The 22,546-nt window shown below is 37.2% G+C and overlaps 1 protein-coding gene across 3 annotated transcripts in view; it reads left to right on the forward strand.

The window, feature by feature from the left end:
* Window positions 1-22,546, forward strand: part of LINGO2 (leucine rich repeat and Ig domain containing 2) — a 317,069-nt gene that overhangs the window by 127,823 nt on the left and 166,700 nt on the right. For all 3 annotated transcript variants that reach the window (XM_031060279.1, XM_005425009.3, XM_031060280.1), the window contains exon 3: window positions 21,810-21,852. The gene's annotated coding sequence lies outside the window, so the exon portion shown is untranslated. The remainder of the gene's footprint in view (window positions 1-21,809; window positions 21,853-22,546) is intronic.

Here is a 22,546-nt window from a genome sequence, read left to right on the forward strand (position 1 = left end):
CTACTTGTTATGTTTGTCTGTTGTTAGCCTCCCTTCTATTCTAAGATACCACCAATGCCCAGATGCTTGTATCTTGCACACACCTCAGCCTTGCTTGATGCCCTTTCCTCCAAAAACATTGCTTATCTATCATCTTCTTTCCCTGATTTCTTCAGATTCATCTGTGTTTCTCTTTCACTTGTGTATCCCTCTTCCTAATATATATTCCTACTTTTCCTTTTTACAATAAGTTTTTAGCTCATGCCTCATTTGATTGACTGACAGCTGGGACTATGTTTTGCTTTCTGCAATCACTTGTTCCTGGCTCCCTGCTTCATTTATTACTAATTCATTGTACTGTAGAAGATGGCTCAGATGACTTCCTTCACTGTATTTTTTTATATGTTCAACTTTATCTAGGCCTCTATAAAGCCTTTTTTCAAGAAAGCCACCATCTTTCTGTGTGCCTTTCATAAAATTGATTGCAAGTTCCTGCAACATTTCATTACAACTGTCTGGAGATTTAATTTCTGTTTCAAATGAAAGACAGCAAGAGATCCACAGCTTTAACTGTAAATAATTCTAATTCCAGTACATTACATGATTAAATAACTATAAATTAATGGATTAATGGTGATCTACACCAGACAGGACTCTGGCCTCAGAAGATGACTTTAAATAAGGCATGCTTAGAAATCTGTACCTGTAGCAGTGTCCTTTTGCTGAGATTATTTCTCAAATCTCACAATCTGTTCTGATTCTGAGTGTAAAACATCCCACCACGAGTAAAATTGTCTAGTAGATCACATGTTCTTAGTGGATTTTGAGAAAAGGACTTGTGCTAATAAGAATTTTAGAGTGGTTGGACTGTTAGTATTTCTGTAGATCCTGCTAATGTTATCAGTAATTCCCTAGTCTCTTGCAAAGCTAGTATATTTTCCCAAGTTCTGAACATGACCAAGTGCCTAACTAAAGATTATAAATGGCGTTGTAATTTCCTTGGACTTTGATCACTATTCACATGGTTATCATCTGTTCACTTTTTATCACTTTCTGCAAACCCTAATTTCCAAAGCTCCAAAGATTTTTTTCACTATTATGTACAACTTGCAAGACCTTATATGCTCCTTAATGCAAAAGTGGATAATGGATTTTCTCACTCAATGCCATACTCAGTTAATAGGAATGAGATCTCCATGGGTGCATATCCTCTGAATACTACCATCTTCATCTTTCCAAAACCAACGTTTCTGCCATTCTTCAGTCTGTACCTACATACAATGAAAGAAGGAGAACATCCCCTGTTGTGTTTCTCCTGTCTAAATTGTAACTTTGCAATAGTCTTCTTTCGGACTTTACTGCTATAGAACTTGGAGCAAATCATGGAATCCATGATAAAGCAGCCTCTTTCAAAAGCTGGTCTGTTTCAAAGGCCTTTCTTAGATCATCAAGAAGTTAATTGTGGAAATTCCCAGCTGGAAAAAGTGTGCACTTGCCATTAGTGTTTATCAGGGTGATGGACAGGACAGATGAACTAGATAAAGAAAAGTCATTGAAAGCATTGGCATCCTCCCAGGACATCCTAGAAATCTTCATACTTGATTTCTACTTCTTCACTTTCTTCACTTCTTTTTTCAATTGAAAAAATTGAAAATCTTCATTATTTTGTATGCAGAAGTGCTGCATACTCTTCTCAGCCCTGCTAAATAGGAACATATGTATTACTATACAGTGGTTCAAAATGTTTGAATGAGGCTTATGCTCAAAATGAACTTGTCAAGGAAGTCAGTATAGTCAAAGCAGTATGATGTCAATTGGAAACTGTCTTCTCCTGGAGGAAACATTATTCCATTATCCTAAAAATTCCATTTTTGTTAAGTTTGTTTTCATTTACATTTCCTGGTTTACATTCATTCTTGTAACATATACACTGTTACCTGCTAATTATTTTTTGATTCTTTATAGGGAGCCCTTTGAATTTCCTGTTCTAGGAAACACTTTGCCAGCTACCTTAACAAAGAATTTTTATTTTCTTCCATATTCTGTGGCATAGAGTAAAAGATTTCACATAGCATTTTAAATTGGCTTCAAATGAAAGGATTGCTATTTTAAGGGGTTTTTTTTGGTTCAGGTTTGTTTGTTTGTTTTTGGTTTTTTTATGTGTAGTTAATCAGCTCAGGCTTGCAAGTCCTCACTTTATTTATGTGTACTGTATTCTATTTAAATTCCTGTCAGATGGAACTTCGTGATTTATACCTGAATTTGGAATTAAGCATCTATGCAGAACCTAAACGGGTTCAGGAAGTAAAACATTGAAAACTTAATGCAAATAAGGAAAATATATTTTAAACAAAGAAGTGTTGGTGTGAATAAACAGTATCTTTTCATTCCTTTGAATCCAGTTTGAATCAATTGAACTTGCAGTTTTATGGTATAGATAACATCACATGTATCTTGCTGCTTTTTTTTTTTTAATAGAGATGACATTTCTCTGCAGTTCACTACTTGTGGTGAAGACACATTCAGGCACTTCTAGATGCATCTTCGTTGTAATGTGCCTTATGATAATTTATCCCTTGAAGCTTCAGGGAATTTGCAGATGCAGAAAATGTAGATGAAGATAAAGAAACTAAACGTAAGCATCCAGATCTTTGATGCTGGTTCAAATTAAGTATTTAATCCTTTAATAGTTTGACTACTGATGACTTCAGTATTGATAGTCTTTCTTTCACCAAGAGTTTCAAACATTCCCTACTTAGTTTTGAAAGTGTAACTAATGGGAAGAAAATTTATCTACCACTGGCAGCCCTCTCTATTTGTGTGTATCTTACTAAAGTTACCCCTGATACAAGGAGATTGCTGACTATTACTTTGATAACAAAATATTGATTCATAGATGGCTATTAATTGAAATTATCAATATGAAAATATTTGATGTGTTGAAGGAGAAGTCCCTCTATTCTGGCTAGTTTCCTACTTTAGAGTAAACTAATAAATCATGCAGCTTTCTCCACAGTTTTGTTGATCTCCCTTACATCTTTAGATGATAGAGGGGGTTAAGGGCTCTGAGCAACTTGGCCTAGTGGCCCACGGTAGGAGTTTGGAATTGATGATCTTCAAGCTTCCTTCCAACCCAAACCATTCTATGACTCTGTAATAATCTACAAAGAGTTATAACATTTTCTTATGAAATGATATTACCCCATTCTTAGTAACATTTTCCATGATTCTGATTCTATTAGTTCTATTACTCTGTTCTTCATTATTTTTCTGAAAATAAATATGAAGAAATCTTTCCTATATCCCTAGGCAAGCTTCAGATCATATGTCTAACGGAAGCTGGCATACAGCAATTACTGTTGACGTGAATTACTGCTAAAGAGTGCTAGTGAAATAAATGGCAAAATCCAGTTTTCTAAATGTGTTATTGACATAATGAAAGCTGTTGGGCCTCCTGAACCTACAACAGAGCCAGCAATATGTGCTTAGAGCACAGAAAGCCAATCATACCCTGGGCTGCACAAAAAGAAGTGTGGCCAGCCAGTCAAGGAAGTAGACTGTCCTCTACCCTGCTTTGGAGAGATCCTACCTGAATTCATTCTGGGACGCCAGTGAAAGAAGAACACAAATGTGTTAGACTGGGTCCAGAAGAGGAATGCAACAATGGTCAGAGTTCTGGAACATCTCTCCTATGAAGAAAATTGGACAGGATTAAGTTTATTCAGACTGGAGAAGAGAAGGCTTCAGGGAGACCTTATCACAGTTTTTCAATACATAAAGGAGATGTGGGAGAAACATAAATAAACCAAACAAAAAACCCCAACAACAAAACCCTAACCAATCAAACAACCAAAAAAAAACCTTTTTACCAAGGCCTCTAGTGACATGACAAAGAGCAACAGTTTTAAACTGAAAGAGGGCAAATTTAGGTTGGACATAAAAAAAATCAGAGGCATTGTGAGTGCCACATCATTGCAAGCAGCAAGATCAGGTTAGATGGAACACTGAGCAACATGATCTAGTGAAACATAATCCTCCCTAGAGTGTTTGGCTAGGTGATCATCAAGCGACTCCTCTAACCCAAACCATTTTATGATTCTTTAAGAAGAATGCTTCCCAAGAAGTCTTTTCTTTTTTTTGTATTGTAGACTGAAATATCTGTTTGTAGCCACCTCGCCTAGCATGTTCTGCTAAGTGACCAAAATGTTTGTTTATCTGTTCACTGTATTTTATAAAAAAATATTATCTTCAAAACAAAACAAAACAAAAATTCTAGAAAAGCCCTTCATTAAGGCCTTTATTGATCTAGGAAATACCTCCTTTACTCTTGAACTGAAAATCCCTGAAATGGAGGGGGACTTTGGCTAATTTACAGTTTGTTGCATCACTTTTTTATAGTTGCTTCTAGTGAATAGTTGTCAATTCCTTTTCTATTCCAGTGAAGCATCTCTCAACCATGCTAGTGTTAACGGAAATAGAGCTGGCTTTCCCTGAAATGCAACGTTGTGATGCTTTTATATCACTGAAGAAAAATAACTTAAAATACTTGTCATTCCATAATCCTTGTGTGTAATACTGGGAAGGTAACTCTAGATTGTCCCTCCAGCTTTGGGTCTGATGGCAATTAACACAGATGTGCATAGTGTGAACACAGGCATATCACCCGTAATTGCAGCAGCATCATAATTCAGTTCTCCAGGGACTGCTTCTACGTTCTATGAAAGTAGTCTGGAAAATAATCTTGTACTCTACAGCTTGGCAAGAAGAATTAGAACCCCCGACTAAAAATAGTCTTAGTTCTTACCTTCTTTTTATGTAAGACACACAGTTAGGTCAAAATGTATGCAAAGATCCTTCTTCCTAATCAGGCAGATATAATGATGTGTTACATGCCCTTTCAGCAAACATAGCAACTTAAATCCTCTGCTGTGAGGGATGGGAGGTATCGGAAATTCACTGATTTATTCTGTTTACTGCACTAATCACAAGGCATAACACAGTTCCGTAAGCCAAGTTTTCCAGCCTCTTCCTCCTGTGGTAATGGAAGCTCTGTGGACCATATTTCTAAAGGCTGTCTTTGTGCCAGAGAGATGGGAAAATCTCAAAACAGAGGGTGAAAAGGTATTTATTTTCATAAATACAATTATTCATAAATATATCAATATATATAATATTTCATAAATACAATTATTTGCATCTTTTGGAAGAAAGTGAAGGGAGGTACTTAAGGTTTTTTGTTTTGATTTGGTTTGATTTTTTTAAATCTATGTATAAAGTGTTTTTCTGAATCTCTGGGTTTCCAAAAACTTTAATATCATAGTATCACTGAATCACCAAATGGCTTAGGTTGGAATGGACTTTCAAAATTATCTAGTATACCTGCGTTATAAGTGCCATACAGGCATGTAAATGTCATTAGCTTGAAAACGCCGCTAGTTTATGAGCTTGGACTTTTTTATTACTTTTTCTTTCCTCATGAAAGTATCCCCATTTCAAATGTTCAGAAGACTGTAGGCTCCCTTGCACTTTATTATGCAGATATAACCAAAGCCTAGATTTATAACCACAATCCACTGCTTCTGTCCAAGTGAGAATTATTATTGCAATCACCATTCCATTCACCACGTACAGATATCATAACTTTAATCCAAGTTAATAAAACTTCTCATCTGTAGAATGAGGCTAGTTGACAACTTCCCCGTAATATTAGAGGATTTAAAACAAATGAGAAAATATGCAGAACTGAATCCTCCTGGCAATTTAATCCAACAGAAAGCACTTACCTGAGGTGTTTTGATGTTCTCAAACCCTGCATTTAGCTATAAATATCACTTTGCAGTTTAACAGGACTTCAAAAGCAAATATGAGCAACATAGTCCAAGAAGGGATTCAGGATTCAAGTAATTTATTGGATCCTCCTTTTTATTTTCTTTGTTAAAGAATTATATAAGAGGGCTTTTAAAGTCAAATACTATTTCATTTACATGCATGTGACATGCTAATAGTCAACCAGCTTCTTTTTCTGTGCTGATCTACATAATTTCTGTAGGCCTTCTGTAATTTTGTCAGGCCATGGAGATTTTGTTTCTAGAGCAAAATGGAGTTATTGTATTTTGAATGGAAGCACACTGGAAAAATGAGTGGCATAAACATTGAATAGTATTGAATACCACTCCCCTACCTAGAGAGGGGATCTTTTCAAGAAACACAAGTGTGGTGCTCCTAGAATAAGATGAACATATTGTGTTGAGTTTGCATGGCCTGGTTTTTGTAGCAGGGGGAAGGCACAGAGGTTGGCTTCTGTGAGAAGCTGCTGGAAGCTTCCACCAAACCCAGCAGAGCCAATCCCTAAAATGGCTCTGAGGATGGGTGTGCTGCTGGCCCAATTAGAGAGGCTGGTAATGCCTCTGTGATAACAGATTTAAGGAGAAAATCAAAACAAAAGTGTGAAACCATTTTAATTCTGGCCAGAGAAGAGGAGGAGATTACAACATGTGAGGGAAATAACACGGAGACCCCAGGGTGAGTGCAGAAGGAGGAGCAGGAGGGGTTCCAGGCACTGGAGCTGAGATTCCCCTGCAGGCCGTTGTGCAGCCCATGGTGAAGCAGCTGTGCCCCTGCAGCCCATGGGAATTCACAGGGATGCAGAGATCCACCTGCACCCCATGGAGATGCCCATGCTGGAGCAGGCAGATGCCTGGAGGAGGCTGTGACCCTGTGGGAGACCTGTGGAGAGGGGACTCCTTGCTCCCATCCTGTCCTTGGACGACTGCACCCCATGGAGAAATGACCCATGCCACAGCATGGGAAGACCACTGCTTGCGAGATTGGAGCTACGCTGGAGAGGTTCATGGAGAACTGTCCCCTGTGGGAAGGGACCCCATGGTGCAGCAAGGGAAGGACTCCTCTCCCTGAGCCAAGCAGAAGAAAACCTTGTGTGATGAACTGACCAACCCCACCCCCTGTGCTGCTGGCGGGAAGGAGGGAGGGGCTGGGGAAAAAAAGGTGGTTTTAAGGGCTTAATTTTAGTTCTCATTATTCTCCCCTGATTTTGTTATGATAAACTGATTTTGTGTCTCTATGTTGAGCGTGTTTTGCCCTTGGAGTGTTTTCTCCCAGTCCTGATCTCAATTTCTGAATCCTTCCTTTTCTGTCCTTTTCCTAGCTGTAGCAGGGGAGGGTGAATGAGTGGCTTTTGTGGGTGCTTAATGTCAGGCCACCATTCGTACCAGATTTCAAGCAAATCTGCTTGAAAGAATTTCTTCCTTACAGCTTTTAATTCTTGCATGAGCAAATGAAACAGGTGAAATGTAACCGTAGTGTTCCTGATGGTGGAACCACAGACCTGACACTTAGTCGTCAACTGTGCTGCAGGCTGCAGGCTGAAGGCCCTTCACCACCTTCTCCTTGGTTCCTTCACAGTCATCTGCTGTGTCTAGTCCAAATTTAATGCCTTGGAACAATATTGTCTTAGGTTTTGTGTCCCTCTGGAACAAATAATGAGTGAGAACAGTTGTGTGAGAGTGGTTGGCAAAAGTGAGTTTTTGAAACACGTGTAGAAAAGGGCGATACTGAGGTAATTACCTAGGTAGTGCCTTGAATTGTGTTTGATACTAGACCATCTTGGATTTTTTTTTTCATACTAGATCATGTCTTATTGCTGGTTTTAGTTCTTCCATTCAGTATTTCTGTATTGTTTTCTCATCTTAGATAGCTGTCAGACATTTGTTACCGTTTTATCTGAGTTTTCCCCTATCTTTGTTGAGTTTTCCCTCATAGCAGTCATGCCATACCATTACCTGTACTAAGTGATGGAAGACACTAACTTACCTCTGTAAGGTCAACATAGGGTTGATGTTCAAGTAGGAACTGAAGCTTATGCTCACACATTCTTCATTGTGCTTTATTAACTTCATATCTTATATACAGATAGGTGACCACTGCTTATCTATCACATTTTGGGAGTATCAGAGGAAGTCACTGGCCTGTTAATTCTTGGAGTATACACCCTTCTGCTAACAATTTGGTCTGAATAAGAGATGTTTTTTCTTCACTCCTGTGTTCTCCTTGAGGAGCTGAATATGGTATTTCATAACATGCTTCTTGCAAAAGAAAAACAGTGTAAATAAAATGCTCATAACAGTTTTTCAGTAGCATAAAAATCCTCCCCAGTTATTTTGGAGAATGAAAATAATTGCATATGAAATGGGAACTCAAGATTCAAGTACATTTGGCTTTCTTCGCCATCTTTAATGATGTATAAATAGTTTGTAATAAATTATCTAACAACAAGGTTTTTGCTTTTATACTCCTTAGCAGTGTCAACACTACACTTCTTCTGGGCTTCAGTTCAGTGAATCACTTCTGCTTAAGGACATTTATGAACGTACATTATAGCAACTAAAGTCAATTGGAACTAAACAAGTACTTAACTGCTTACTCAAAAATAAGACTTTAATTAACCATACAGTTGTACTCTTCCCTTTGAGTTGAAGAAAAGGATTACAGTGCCTCAATTTCAGCCTCTATGACTATTGGTGTTTACAGATCCAGTTAAGCACCGTCAGCTTTGAGAAGTTTCAGCCAAGGTATTTATTTCAAAGATAGAATTTGGTTTCAAATTTAAGAACAGAATTAAAATAGAAAACTAAAAAAGAAGGAAAATGTTTTCTTTGAACCATCACATTTCGTTTAATAATTCTATTCTTGTCTAGAGTCTTCAGAGCCTTATTAACAGGAAATTTTCTTTACTTCTGTTTTATTTCACTTTATGCTATATGTAAGTCTTCCATGATTTAGACAGAAGCCAGTGTTGCACGAATTCAAAAAAAAAGCATGGTGATCTAAGAAAGAGATATAAAGGTGAAAAATTGCAGGATTTGAAGGAAAAAGTTGAGGACTCCAGGAGTGAAAAAGCAACAGTGATTAGCAGGGGAATTGGTTTAAGTAGGATAAATAGGAAAAAAACAAGTTTTGTTTCCTGCCTACTCTATTTTCTTTAATAAATATTTATACATTTTCTCTTTATTTCCATAGAGATATTCAAGTATCCAGATGTAAGAGCTGACATTTAGAAGAGGAGTTGTTAGTATCCTTCTTAATTCATCAGAAGTATTGTCCTTGAGATATTCCAGTGTAAAAAAATCATTTTAGGATAAATGATCACATTGAATTCCTTTTATGGGCTTTGTGGATTATTACTAAAATAAATAGTAATGATCTGTAAGGTCATCTCACTACATTTCATTTGTGTTGAACATTTGAAGCAAATATATAATAAACAGCATCCCTTTATTATGATTTTTTTTCCTTAAATAGGAATTGAATTCTACAACCTTAATTTCATTTCCTTCAGCATGATCCATGATGGCAAATAAACCAAATATCATTTGGAATATGATCACTCAATTTGCTCCCTGTATAATAAAAAGTGCTTTCAGAGCTCTTGGAGTGTACATCAGCCCAGTTAAGCCCTGATCCACCTAGTGCGGACTATTTACTATCTAGTGTGGACTTATTTATTAGTCTACAGTAGTTCTTCTGCTGCTATAGTTTATATGAGCTAATTATAATAAAATAAACTAATTCTTAATCAGATTAACCTTCTGTACCACAGATGGCACTGATTTAACTGTTCTTTGGTTTTTAATATAATATATCTGCATTGAGAAATCCTATGTAATCACATTAAAAACTATAAGTGGCTTTTCAAGATATCTAACAAAGGGGGTAGACTCTATGTTTGTAAGCTTCAGATACAGCCTATATTTTCATTTAACATAAAATCTAACAACATTAGTCAAAAAGTTAAAAATTCAATGTCATTTGCCTTTTATCTAAGAGGATTCTGTAAGCTTTCTTTTGGTTTTAAGAAAAAAGTTCAATTTTCAATAAGAGCAGACATTTGGCTAAAAATGTGTGATTTATGTCCAGCGTAAACCAAAGGATTTTTGTATTTAAAAATATCTAAAAACCTCAAAGCATAGTCTATTTGCTGTATTAAACAATGTCACACAATTCTATTTTCTTTCTTGTGTTCATCTCTATTATTTCTAAAGCATTACTGTACTTAGCATTATTATCCAATATATCTTCTACTTTTCTATTTTCCACTTAAATGAAGTTTGCCTTCATCCATTTTCCAGAGAACTGCATTCTGCTGTGTGTATGATATAAACCTTCTTCCTGTTTCCTTTAAAAGATTGGCTTGTAACTGGGTTGCACCCACCTTTGCTGATGCCACCTTCTTGTTAGGGTCTTTTCTTATAGATAGGGCTCCCAGATAATTTTATTTGCACTTTCTGTTGTTAGTCCTGGTTATCAGAATGTAGTGATTCCTCATTTCTACTTCAGTGCTTCTCAATAATTAGTAATATCATAGGCAAATAGTAACCAGTATTAATCCACTAAAAATAATAGTAAACACAGTATACAACAACTCTAAGTTTTTTTTCTTGATAAGCTGAATTGCAGGTTTGGTTTTAAATGTATACCAAATACCATTAAAAATGACAATACAAAAGAAACAAAACTCTATCTGTAACTACACAAAATATTTTACTTGAAGCCATTAAAGAAATTAACTTTCTATTACTAATTTTAATTATTCATCTACAGGCTTCCTTCGTTTTAGGTATGATTATGAGAATGTCAAATTTTAGTGAGTATGTATATAGACACCACCTATAAATGTACACAGGATCTAAATAGAATGACAAAAAGTTTATTCAGCTGTGGCTTTTATCAGTGTAACAGCTGCACACCATTCAGTCACTGATGGAATATATACTTGATCTTCAAATGTGAAACATTACCATTACACTTGGTTTCCAAAGGACACAGTACCTGTCTCTGAAATCGCATAGTAGTTGTGTCTGGTTGGGGAGCAAACTATATTTTCATGTGTTGTATTGAAGGTGCTGTTAAGACAGTGTGTATATTCATAGTGTGGGCTTTTTGTTTCAACTTAACTCATTCTAATAAAAGAAAGACATTATAGCACAATATAGAAAAAAATTGTTGTGCTGAAATGATTTAAATCAGTATCAAAATTGTTTGTGTTAAAAGCACAGAAATAAATTTAAGTCAGTGAATTATATATTTGGTACCAATATCAACAAGAAAGACATATAAACCACAATACTAAACACTTAAAAGCTTAGTAAACACCTGGAAATTTCCAGGCAGCCTTTTGTGGCAAATCCTAAGACAATACAATTGCCATTCACACACAGACTCACGTGGAAGTGCAGTTGCAGTTGCACAGCCCCATAGCTGCACACACAGCACCTTGTCTTACAGGTTCTGAGCATTGCAAACCTCCTTCTTGACAGGTGGGGCCATGCACACACTCAATCGTCCATCCTCCCGCTGCACAACAGGCACTGCAGCCCCACCTGCACCTGTGCTTCCCTGCAGCCCTCTGACCCATGCACCACCTGGGAGCAGAGTCCCTCCTCTGCGCCCTTTGCTGGAATGGCCCGTGGTGGGGCGCATTCTCCTCACAGCAAGACTGTCCTGCTCAGGGTTATTCTTCTTACCCAGCCTCACACACTAGCTGTATTGGAACAGCCATGTGTTCTTGGATATGAGGCATAAATACAGAGTTAATAACTTTTCTTTGGCTTTATAGTTGGAGGGCTACCACATGCAAGATGGAAGAACGTAGTACGGTGGGATGTTGCGCTGCGTCTGTATAAGTTGGGCTGTTCTGTTCCCCCCTATCATGTAATGGTTCTGCCCTGGTTCTCCCCTCCCTCCCTTGTGCTGCCAGTTATCCCAACTCCTCCCCAGTTGCCATGGAGACTAATGTATCCTTTCTCAAATCCCTCCCCGGTGCCCTGTCCGTCACTCGGCGCTCCCACCCTTCTCTCTAGAAACTTCCAGATAGAGCGTTGAGTGATTGGTTCAGGGGCCGGGGCCCCACCCTCAAGTTGTCCCCATTGGTGTTCTCCCTAAGTCAATCTTTTGTATCCCACTCCCCTCTGAAACCCTATTCGTCGAAGTACTGAATCCTCACCTGTTTCCCTCCCTCCTTATAAGGTGTTGCAACTTTCTTCTCTCACTCTTCGGTTGTCGGTTTCAGCGGGAGTCTATAAATCTGGGTCTGCTACAACTGGAGCGCGCTCTCTTCTTTTTCTGCTGACTGTAGCCATAAGCCAAGCCACGTCCTACGACAAGGTAGCGCTGCTGTCATAGCACAGAGCGTTTGCCTTAGGTGCTGTCCCGAACCATGGAGATCGGGATAGTGCTCCCCTACTGCTAGCAGTGCTGGATAGCTAGCCGGGACGTCCAAGAAGGACAATCCTTCCCCAGCTTGACTGCTTCAGTGGGCAAATCTGTACATACTTATATGTATATATATATCTTCCTCTATGAAGGTAATGAACTTAATTGCATTTGTATACTTCTGAGCTTTGTCTCCTGAAAAACATATATACCTTCCCTGGAAATCCCACTACATTCAGTTACTTTCTAAATAAATATTTATACAGGAACGTCACTCTTAAAAAGGGAAATGACCATTCCAAGGAAGACAATGATCAATAATAACAATTATAATCTTGTTCACTAATTTTAATTAGGAAGCTGTCTTTAAATCAGTTATTACTGTTTTCTAATAATGCCAGTTAATAATGGAAATTCTCATTCACCAATATGGTCTTTTTCAATTATTTTTGTGAATGCTTTGAATTTGTTTACAATGGCTCTTCAGGTGCAGATAGCAATGGACTTTGATTACAGAATCATAAAATCGCTAGTTTGGAAGAGACCTTCAAGACCACAGAGTCCAACACATCCTCTAACACCTCAACTATGGCACTGACTGTCACATCCAATCTCCCTTTAAACACATCCAGGTGACTCCACCCCCTCCCTGGGCAGATAATTCCAGTACTTTAGCACTTATTAACAATTCCGTTTAGCACATTACTATCCCCATTCTTCTCTGAAAACTTATTTGTTTCAAATTGAAATCTTGGGTTGTTTACAATATGGGGATTGTTTCACTTTTAAGACTGATCTTATTTTATTCACCATTTTTGCTTGTCTCCCTTCTTCATGTTCTTGGGTTTTTGTCCATTATTTGCTCTCTTCATTCCAGGGAAAGATACTTTGCTGGGCTGCTTCCAGCTGTAGCTGTAGTTTTTGATGCCAACTGCAGTCAATCTCACCCTTGTGTTGATTTGTTGAGAATTCATTTTTTATAAAAAGCAGTTAATTCTACAAGTCCAAAAAAAAGTCCATTCAGGAGGATTGAGTATTTTCACATGTTCAGCTAATAATTTCAAGTCTTATAAAGTCAGTGTGTATCTGTGTGGGCAAGTTCTGACATGATAGTCTGTGTCTTTAAGTTGTCCTGGTTATTTTAAACTGTCATTCTTCTCAAGCTCCCTGCTGTCAAAAGCCAGACAACTTCAGCTTGATTAGTGAAGCATATTGTCAATATGTTATAGGCATAAGGTGGGTTTGGGTTTTTTAAGAGAAATGGGTTTTTTGTTGTTTCTTTTTTCTTTTTTTTTTTTTTGGTAGGAGCTCTTTCTAGTAATACAGGGGTTGTTAAGTACTGTAAGGTTGTAAGGTGGCCTGAAAATAGGGACATTTACTATTCAAAATTGTCATATTGCTTTCAAAGGGCACTTTTGGATAACACCATATGAATTTGAAGCATTATAATTCTCATTTTGAAATATGCACATATTTTACTTCATTTGGAGTTGGGTATTGAGAGTACACATACCTAGATTGAAATTACTCCAGACTCAAATTAATGGCATGGCTACACCTTGGGAGAATCTGCCCTAAAAACCAATGAATTAGGGGGTTATCCAACCTGGCCCTTTTTACAAATGGACCATGTCTATGTACAATGACATCTTCTCTGCCTTCTTCACTCATTTTGAAATTCTTCTGCCCCAAATCACGCTCAAGAGAACATCTGGGAATTAAGTGGGTTTATCTCTCCCCATGGGTGCTAGCACTTAATGCTCTATCACGGATGAGGCTCTGAGGGCTCGGTAAGGCAACCTTTGTTGTTAGTATGATGATGGAGGAGGAAAAAAAGTGTTGTAGTCCAAATTATGTGAGAAGAAGCAGAGTTAAGATTAATATCTAGCAATTCTCTGTTCTTCATTCTGTGCTCAATAAAACGCCTTAAGTATAAAATAGCTTGTTTCCTGAAAGGATACTGTAACAATAGGCATGAAATAAGGACAGTAAGTAAAAATAAACTACTTCTTAATTTGGTGCCTGATTTCAGCACAGTTTGCCTGCTGCAGCCTTTTCTACCATTGTAATTTTATGTTGTCTCTCTCCTCCCAGGAAAAAAAATTAATATATTTTTTGAACATTGTGTGCAGCTTTGGTCCCTGAAATATAGAAATTATATAAAGCCAGTAGAGAGTGTCCGAAGAAGGGCAATGAAGAAGGGCCTTGAGGGGAAGTCATATGAGGGGTGGGTGAGGTCACTTGGTCTGTTCAGCCTGGAGGAGACTGAGCGCAGACCCCACTGCAGTTACAACTTCCTTGTGAGGAGAAGAGAAGGGGCAGGCACTGATCTCTCTCACTGGTGACAGTGGCAGGACCAATGGGAATGGCCTGAAGTTGTGTTGAGGGAGGTTTAGCTTGGATATCAGGAAGAGGTTCTTCACCCAGAGTGTGGTTGGGCACTGGAACAGCTCCCTGGGGAAGTGGTCATTACACCAAGCACGTCAGAGCTCAAGAAGTGTTTGGGTGATGCTCTCAAGCACATTGTGTGACTCCTGGGGGTGTCATGTGCAGGGTCAAGAGCTGGACTTGATCCTTGTGGGTCCCTTCCCACTTGATATATTTGAAATGTTTTTAAAAAAGGAAATAGGTATGCATTTATAATTGTGTATGAAATTGAAAATATGTCAGGACAGGAAATATATTTTTTATTTTTCTTCTGCACTCTTCTGCACTCTAGGATAGTCCACATTGGTTGCGTTTTCAGCTAATCTAAACTGCCTGCAGCGGAGGTATTCTTATTTATATCTTCTGAAGCAAAATGCTATTAGGACTGTTATTCATGTTCTTTCAGCAGCTATATTTGGTTGAATACAACTGTACTGAGTTAGTCCAAAAAGGAACAGAATTAAAATTGCTGAGGTGTGAGTAACCCATATTCATATTCCACTTATGTTGATTTGGAGAGATAAGAGGTGGAGAGACTGATCTGAGTCAGCAAAACTATTCATAGTCAGACTGCTTTAAACTAGTTACATCGAGGCTGTTGGCCAGCCGGTCTGTTGATTGACACATATAAGCAGTTACAGCTAAGAAAAATTTCAGCTTGCGCTTAATGCAGACCTAAGCTCTGAGGTCTGTGTTGAAAGAGAAGGAACATTTATACAGCTTTAGGGTTTTTTTCTAAATTAAAAACTATGGAACCTTAGAAACTGCGGTTGAATGTCGTCATTATTCCCTGTTAGTTCTTGCTAATGGCATTCCTAATAATATCTGATTAAACCAGTCTAAAGGAACATACAGGTAGGATGTTGAAAATCTTTTTAACCAGTACTTGAAATCTTTGCTGTAAAAAGAAAAGAATGTCTTTAGACACTAGAGTTACCAGAAAACCTGTGAGTGGCAGAATTATTGTTAGTATAATTGCTATATACAGACTCGGGGAGGAACAATTGAAATATTGGCCCTGCTGATACACACTGCTGAAACTGTTCTCATATCCAGCTGCTGGAGGGCATTGTCTTTAACGTGCTTTACTCTCAAGCCAGGTGCACCTTAATCCATCAATTTACTTATGGTTTTTAACATAGTGTGAGAAGATTCATACTGACAACAAAGTATTTAGTGGTTCTAAATTCTGGTAGTTCTTAAAATCTCAAAGTATGTGTCAGTGCACATCAAGCTCTGGTTCAACTGAGCAGAATGTATTTCTGACAGCACTTGTAGAGTCAGAATCACAAGATATCCTAGAAACAGCTGCTCTTCAAGGCTTTACTGATCTCTTAAATTATGTAAATTGGTAAGTAACAGGAATATCTCCATTTGAGAGTATTACTATGGCTATAGCACTGTTTTAGTTTGCAACATAAATAGCAGATTTTACTTCCCATCACAGCAGCCAGCATGTACAAATAGATTACTTGAATTCTGGAATGATGTTAAAGAAGGCAGGAAAGGTACAGTGGATTCCTTTTGAATAGTTTAAACTGGCCTAGTATGAAGTGTTAGCAGAATGTGTCAATTAGAGGTCAGTAGGGAATTGTAACAACTTACCACTTCAAAAAGCCTGTTGTTTTTTTTTTAAACTGCATTTTTGGCACACTTATTTTCTAGTTTCTGTTCTTTACTTGTTCCATTTTAGGATATGCAGGGTTCTACAGCTTATGGAAGTTTATTTGTTGCCCTCCTCCAAATTCCTGGTTCAATTACATGTTTTCAATTACAGTTAAATTATTCTGGTAAAAACATTCTTAAAAATAGCTTAGCTGAAAAGTGTTATGAAAAAGCTTTATAATGGATGACATTTATTATGGCCTTGTGTTGTCCACAATATCACATGAAGAAAAGGTTTTAGAAATTGGTTTGGATTTTACTTTATTTAAAAGAGAAAATATAAGTAAAGAACAGATGCTGTAAGAAAACAGTTTCCACTAGAGAGCATTGTGCAAGCCTGACTGTAGCAATGTGATCTTGGCTGTGGCACTGTGAGCATCTTCTACCTAGTGCAGCTCCTTCACACAAGCACAGACCTTACCTCTCACATTTTGCTGCACGATCCTGTGCATGAAGAGCTTTCCATGAAGAGCTAAAGCTTATTGCCTGTAAGGGGCACCTGCGTGCACAAAAGGCCTTTATCCTTCATGAATGTATTTCTGTCTAGTTGCTGAAATGCACTGCTATGCCTGCACTGGCATTTTATTAAAGTCATGATAACCCAAAACACAATATAGACAGCACAAGATAAATTGGTCTGCTCCTCCTCTGGTCCTCAGGTATTGTTTTGTGGCTATGACCCAAACAAAATTTAGTAGAAATTAAGCAAAATTTCAGTCACTGTCCTCTCAAAAAATTTCCATTGAACTGTAATTGTTCACAGTGGCATATCATGTTCTGATAAAGCCATGAATTTCAAAAGTTCTACTGTTGCTTTGATGGACTTGACTTTGCTTCATTTTCTGCTACAATTTTGGATGCTTTTTCAGTTCCATGAGGTTCATTACTCTTATTTTCCATAACCCTGATTTAAATACGAAGTTGCCAGCACTAAGGTAAATTTTGGCTTTTAAGTATTAATGCTATGATTAATTCAGCAGAAATCAATCTATAGCATATCAAGGACTATGCAGACTCAATTTTCTTGGTGAAGGATGGAATTTTTTAGTTGCAGAAGAGGTAGAGGAACATAGCAATTTTTTATTCCATTTAGTAGCAACATGTTAGTTACATTGTTCCCATCCTCATGTCGGGAAATGTACGTGTTCCTATGGCAATCAGATTGTCACTTGAAAGGTCTTTTAAAATATGAGAAGCAGCTGTCAGTGAAGCATGTGACTGTGCCAGTAAGAATGAAGAAATAATGGAGGCTTTTGTATGGGTAAAGAAGCCAATGCTATTTAAGGCAGGACAGAATAAAAAGGGATGTGATGTGACCCCCATGGAAATCTGCTGGTTATGTACCTTCCTAAGCACATTCTGCCATCAGTGCATTCCTTCTGTGGTTGTGATGTTAATTCCTGTCAGAGAGTCCTGGTGATGCATGCTTAACTTTGTGAGAAATTTTCCTGTGGATGTAGATGATTTCATTGGGGCTGAATAATTTTCATCACCCTGTAGCTGCAAGACTGCACCAGTCTTTGTATGCTCAAAGTGAATATCCACTGTTATTCCTTGAAATAAACACAAAATTTTCTTATTTTCCTTGCTTTTGCAATGTGCATACTAGATATTATTTTAGTTATAAAATTAGGATAAAAAGTCATTCATCTGTAATTATATTATCTCATTTGGCATTTAACTCTAGGAGAGGAAATCAGTGATTTAATTTCCTTTCAAAATCTTTGTCTATCAGATACAGAACAAGCTTAGTAATTACCTCAGTTATTGTGAGAGATGTGCCTTCAGTATTACATTCCTAATAGTTTTTAGATGAGGAAATTTATTTTTATAGCTCACTCAGCTGACTATTGCAGACTGGGTGATTCTCCCTTATTTTCAGTGTAGATAGCAAGGTCTATAGATTATATTAAGAGAAATTAATATTGTCCTTCTGGTACATACAATAGGATGCATAAAAAGTACTTACCTGAGTACACAATATATTTTGATTTTATATGAGAAAATTTAATCCAAAATAAACATGTTTAATAAATATTCACAGAACACCCCAGTAGAGATCTGTAGTGTGCCTGAAACTTCCAAGATCTTCATCATCACATTAAAAATAGTTTTATATTATAACTGCAGGTGAGATAAACGCATCCTTTGTGTGGAAATACCATGTTTATGGTCCAGTCAATTGTGCAGGAAGAATCTGTATGTTTTTAACCGCTAATTCACAAGTGTCTGGTTGGGAAAATTTTACTGCATTCCTTGAGCTGAATTAAACACTGGCTTGTGCTTAAATACAGAAGATTTAATGTACGGTGCACTGGGCAGTCTTATCACTATAAACTGTTCTTCCCAGTGCATGCAGAGGCGCATCAGGAGTTGATTCCTTATATACACATTCAGTGGTACCAATCCCATGAACGTTAACCCAATATTGGATCCATTTTCCATCACAGTTCTGCTGCCTGAAGATGGCCTTCAGCTTTTGAGCACTTAGGCCCATGAGTGACGGACTGTTGCAAGACAACTCTGCAATGTACCTCATTCCCAAGGGAAACTTCACTACCTTATAGAGAGTCCTTCTGTCCTGTCACTCCTATTCTGTCCAAACCGTTCAACCTCTTCTGCAGCTGGATCTTCTTGTCCTCCATGCCACATAATTTTTTGGTCACAAATTACCAAGTTTTAGCAGCTACAGTTTGATTTTCGCCTTCACTCTACTGTGTATGCACACAAGCCCCTTTCAGCAGAGAATGAGGGCTTCTTTGAAATGTGGGAGCACTAGAACTATAACATGACAACCCTTGAGAGAAATTTCTACCTTATACCATAGGCTGTAAATCCTTCACCAACTGAACCATCATACTTTGGATACTTTATGATTTATCACAGTGCATCTTGTTCTGTTATTGATGCAAAGCTCAATGTCTCAATTCCATCACTGGCATAATTTTGTTTCTAAGAGCTATTCGATCATAACTAGCAGAAAAAAGAAAATCCAGTCCATAGCCCATTGCTCCTTGGAGTAAACTAGTCCCACCACCTGATGTGTTGATATATGTATCTGTCTTTTTGTTTTACAAATCAGGATTTCTATTTTTGCATTTGAACAAACTGTGCCAGAGAGCGAATTAATTAGTTCTTGAGATGAAATAAATTGACTAGGTACATGAAGCATGTTGGTCTCTTGTGAGATTGTTCTAAGCATATTAAAATTGTGGGGGTTTTTAATGAAATAAATGTTTCAGAATATATGTACATTTCAACAAGTACTGCTCCTTAGTGAAATGTAATGTAGTCATCACTGAAGTATGTCAGCTACTTTCTCATCAGTGATTAATGGAGCTGATAGTCTTGGCTTCAATGTCTTTTTGTCAACAATCCAATAAATATATCATTGTCAAAAATACAGTAATTGGAGGATCAGGACCTGTGAGGTCACTGGTAATCTTTTTCTGTATTGAATTTGGCAAAGTACAAACCAAGTTGACAATAATTTTTAACATTAGCTGTTACATCAGCTGACGTCTAAACCACCATTTCAATCTCAATGATTGAAAAGCATTTTGTAGATAGTATCATGAAATAAGAGTTGTGGGATTTTTGAGCAGAACATTAACAAAAGATCTGTTTGGGAATACTCACTTAAAATCAGAATCCTGTCATATGTACAGCAGAAAGAAAGCTTTGAAGGAATAAACTTGATAATTCTTATGCTTACAATGTGATAGAGATGTGTATTCTATTAAGTACAAACTTACAGCTAAAAAATTGTATTCTTCAAGTGCTTTCTTTCATAGCTGAAGTGAATTTTTTCATACTGTTGCAAATGTCAGTGTGGTTATCTGAATCATTCCAGTTAGAAGGAAGATCTTTTTCCTTGAATTTAATGCATTTGTTTGAGGTTCATTTTTGAGACAATTGATTCAAATAAGCAAATTTTAACTTCGGGTAGTTGTTGTTTCATTTTGTATTTTTTTAATTTTACTTTTCTACAACAATACTTATCTAAAGATAAGTATTTACTTTTAGAGTAGAAAAGTAAATTTACTTCTTTTGTATGCAGGTTAATGCAATTGAAAATGTTTGTCAGGAGTTTCAGTGTCTTTGAAGTTAAAAAAATTGCTGGCATGTTTATCTGTACACACAAATATATAATTAATGAGAAAACTATAATTTTGGTACACATGACATGTTGTTAAAGGTAAGGAGCTATACTTATACTAGCCAATAAAACAACTGCTTTAGAGACAAGGTTACTCTGATTCTTACACCATTTGGATTACTTTTACAGAGACCATTTAGTGATATGAACATAAAGGAAATGTCTTGGATCATCCCCATACAACTGTGTATTTTGCTATAAAACATATCAACCTGTGAAATTAGGGTGAATAGGATGTTTCTACTATCTATATCATAATAAGGCAAGTTCTGTAATAGAGTAACATCAGAGTACTTGGACTATAGCTTTATCATATATCAAGGGTGGAAGGTAAATTCACACTTACAGAAATTTGGATGTGGCAAGTCTGATATTTTATGAATTAAGACATTTTCAAAGGGATGAGAGATAAATATTTTCAGGCAGTATTTAAAAAAATATGTGGCAATGCTATACACATACATATGTAAGTCTGTATAGATCTACAGTAGTATAAGTATAGATTTATAAATATATATCTAGGGTAGAACAAGGGATGGCAAGGACACACTACCACAGAAGTATTCTTCTCGCAGAAAAAAAATATGCTGGCATGGTCTGTTTGTCAATGGGGCTTTGCTATCTTGAACTCAAGGGGTAAGATACTTAAATAAATTTTTATTACTTTTCTGAAATCACTGCACAGATAGAGAAGCAAAGGATATGTTCCAATTGTACAACAGAGTATGAGAGCGTGTGATAACATTCACCTGACACGTGCAAAACAAAAGTTAGGATGAGAAAAGGAACAACTGTTCCTTGGCAAAATAAACTGTTCCCAGTGCTGTGCCTATAATGCTTTGTCCAATGCGCTGACATTGGTAAACCAAAGTTCCAGTCATTACATTCTCCTTCATTACAAAAAAGCTGAGTAAGAAGTTGGTGCTAGGTATTTTCTTTCTGTCATCTGTGAGATTAGTATTTATTCTTGAACAGTTTGTTGGTTAACTGCTGCTGCAGTAAACAGTGCTGCAGAGGGACTGCAAAATATAGCTGATACTCACTTCATAAAATAGTTGCTTTAGAAAGGTTTCATTCTAGGCTTCATAATACAGAATGAATGTAAATCCAGGAAGGGAGGCTGGACTAAGGAGGACTGGATAGTACTGTGAAACTTCTTCTTGGGAAACTCAAAAAAGGAACTGAGGGACTGAACAAATTGCACTCATCTCTTGAAATCAGACAGGAGCATGCTGCTAGGTAATAAAGGAGTTTGAAAACAGTGATAAACAAAAGCTTTCAGAGGACAATGACTTTTATCCTAAACTATATTAGTTTCAATAATTTTAATGAAGGAATCTTCTTTTCAAAGGTGCTGTGATTGTCTCCAGGACTTGGACCCTCTAAGTCTTAAGGTATGTCATTTATGATTTCCATAGTAAAACAACACAATCTGAGTATGCCTTCTATTGCTGTTTGTGTATATGTTGCAAGACAGTTAAAAATTAAATTGACTTTGTCTTACATTTGCAAATGCTAAGAATTTTTTTCTCTATATGGAAAAAATGGGATGTATGTGTTTTTTCTTCTTTTGCCTGGCAAGTGGGTCGCAGGTCATATATGTCATCATTCTTAACTGGATGAAATAGCTTTAAAAATTTAGGGACTGATAAGTTTTACTCAGTTTTGTGGTTTACATTTGTAAATCATGAAGTCTGAAAAAGAAAGAAAAATACAATCTCTACATGATTATATTGAACTTTTCTTTACTGAGCCTTCATTTTGATCGACTGTGTATCAAAGGTCATGTTCCTGTAACTCATTATTTGAGAACCTCATCTTTCCATTTTTTCATAAAATAAGGTGCTAGATGCAGCACTGCAGGTAGGAAAAGAAGGGGAAAAGGAAAAAAGTTCAAGGAAGGGAAGTTCTGGGAAGGGAAGTTCCGGGAAGGGAAGGGAAGGGAAGGGAAGTTCTGGGAAGGGAAGTTCCGGGAAGGGAAGGGAAGTTCCGGGAAGGGAAGTTCCGGGAAGGGAAGGGAAGGGAAGTTCCGGGAAGGGAAGGGAAGGGAAGTTCCGGGAAGGGAAGGGAAGTTCCGGGAAGTTCCGG

The sequence above is a fragment of the Geospiza fortis genome, unplaced genomic scaffold (genome assembly GCF_000277835.1).
Source record: "Geospiza fortis unplaced genomic scaffold, GeoFor_1.0 scaffold240, whole genome shotgun sequence".
Lineage (NCBI taxonomy): Eukaryota > Metazoa > Chordata > Aves > Passeriformes > Thraupidae > Geospiza > Geospiza fortis.